This window comes from Garra rufa, chromosome 2 (genome assembly GCF_049309525.1).
Source record: "Garra rufa chromosome 2, GarRuf1.0, whole genome shotgun sequence".
Classification (NCBI taxonomy): Eukaryota; Metazoa; Chordata; class Actinopteri; order Cypriniformes; family Cyprinidae; genus Garra; species Garra rufa.
Window position 1 is genome coordinate 15,296,390 of NC_133362.1, and position 2,623 is coordinate 15,299,012.

The following is a 2,623-nucleotide window of genomic DNA, read 5'->3' on the forward strand; positions in this document are numbered from 1 at the left end:
TGCTCTGCGGCAACTGCAGCAGCCTATTAGAGCGAGGCCTGACGCGACGCCAGATCCAATGGGGGCATTTCGCGCCCTTTGCGTCGCTTCGCGCCCTTTTCGTAGCTTCCCGCCTAAAAGGGCGTGGTCTAGACCTATAAATATCGCTCATAGGCAGCTATTATCTGATTTTTCATCCTTCAAGCGAAGCACACGCATCGCTGGAGCCGGATAAGAAGCCGCCGTTTGACTGCAAGCATCTCAGCGGGACGAGCCACTGAAGCTGCTGGCCACGCCGCCTTCCGTGCATTCCTGCTGCGCTTTCCGGCGCCTATATCCTTTATAATCTACAGTGTGTGTCGCCGCTGCGATACACACTGTTTCTCTAAAAAGAGCAAAGCGTCTTTTTAAAGATGCCTTCATACGGCTCGTGCAGATGCCAATGGTGACTCTGAGGACTTGCCTTGCCTTCTTCACTGAGACTGCTCCCCCGCCCGCCGCGGTGTAGCGCCGTAAAAAGCGCCGTGCCCAGCGGGCCCCGGACACTTCCCCCAGCCGACAAAGCTCGCCGGTTCGCCCGCCTGCTTCATCGACCTCGTCAGCCTCTGTTCCGGACGTAAAGCGGCCGCTGTCTGCCACCGCTTCCATCGACGCCGCTGACGAGGGGGGCCATGAAGGAGGAAGAGGTTTCTGATTCTGATTTCCGTTTCCCGCCAAAGCAGGAACGCGCATGCTGCTCAGAAGAGGCGATAGCAGCCCACTTATGTCTGCCCTCTGCTGGACGGCGTGCTAAGTCGGCCCTCCCCTCTAAAGCTTGCCGTCAGACGTCAAACCTGCTTCGCCGCGCTTTCGCCGCCGCCTAGCCGCGTCAGCGCTGCGTAACATGGTCTCTCACCGTTGCTGAGAGGCACCCGTGGTTAACGCTTTCTGACGTTTTTCTCGTCTGGCCGCCGCCCCGCCAGACGCGGCCCGCGGCCCAGGATTGAGTTGAAACCTGAGCCTCCGAAATCGTCCTAGCACAACTGGGAAAACGACGGTGTACGAGTCCCGCTGTTGCCGGACCCCCACCAAAGTTATTCGCTCGTCCAGTTCCAGGAAATGTGACTGTTCCAGTGTTTTCTGCAGCCAACAAACCGGCTCCGTCGCCCGTTTGCCTGCACACAAAAGTCGTTCCCACGGCTACACAGATAAACCCCCAATAAAGTGTATTGTCTGGTGTCCCGGCCACGGCCGATGGTGTTTCATGTGTCGTAAGAATGCCCACTAACCAGTGCTCATCTCTAACGTTACACACAAGCACAGCGCACATAAAATCGACACAGATCGATTGCGCTTCACAACCGGCCACGGCCGATGGTGTTTCACGTGTAAGAATGCCCACTGCAGTGCTCATCTCTACACACAAGCACAGCGCACTTAAAATCGACACAGATCGATTGCGCTTCACAACCGGCCACGGCCGATGGTGTTTCACGTGTAAGAATGCCCACTAGCAGTGCTCATCTCTACACACAAGCACAGCGCACATAAAATCGACACAGATCGATTGCGCTTCACAACCGGCCACGGCCGATGGTGTTTCACGTGTAAGAATGCCCACTAGCAGTGCTCATCTCTACACACAAGCACAGCGCACATAAAATCGACTCAGATCGATTGCGCTTCACACGTGGTAAATATGCCCGCTTCACAGTGGCCACAGACACCACATTATGCACGTCAAACGGTTTCTGTGAAAACGAAACCAAAAGTGCATTCGCTCTACGCAGGCGAACGTTGTTTGGAGTGTGTTAAATGTGCCCGCTGCCCCACAGCCACATCCACACACAGACATAATAGTTCCCGCTATCAGCGTGCCCCATGCCTCAAATATCACGAGCACGTTTTGCATGAAATCAGCGTGCATTCGCTCCATGCAAGCGAACGATGTTTGGAGTGTGTTAAATGTGACTGTTCCAGTGTTTGCTGCAGCCAACAAGCCGGTTCTGTCGCCCGCTTGCCTGCACACAAAGGTTGTTTTCACGGCTACCCAGATAAACCCCCAATAGAGTGTATTTTCTGGAGTCCCGGCCACGGCCGATGGTGTTTCACGTGTAGTCAAAAATGCCCACTCCTCCAGTGCTCATTTCTACACACAAGCACAACCTGTCATACAGACCCTGCGAACATAAAATCGGCTCAGATCGATTGCGCTTCACATGTGGTAAACGTGTCCACTTAACAGTGCCCACAGACATCACATTATGCACGTCAAAAGGTTTCTGTACAAACGAAACTAACGTGTATGCAGGCGAACGGTGTTTGCAGTGTGTTAAATGTGCCTGTTGCCACACAACCACATACACACACAGACATAATAGTTCCCGCTATCAGCGTGCCCCACGCCCCGAATGTCACGAGCACGTCTCTGGTGCCACAGCATACCAAAACCACTCCGTTAATGAAAGAACGGAGCGCGCTTCGTATTCAGCCTCTAGCTATTCATGCAAACGCATTGGAAAAGCTTCCAGGGGTCTCGAAATGGGTGCTGGACATTATAAAGGAGGCTATTCGCTACAGTTTCACCGACGTCCGCGCCGCTATACAGCGCGCGTCGAGACCACAATGCAGACAGAAGCAGCACACCTGCTTCGAGCCGAAGTGG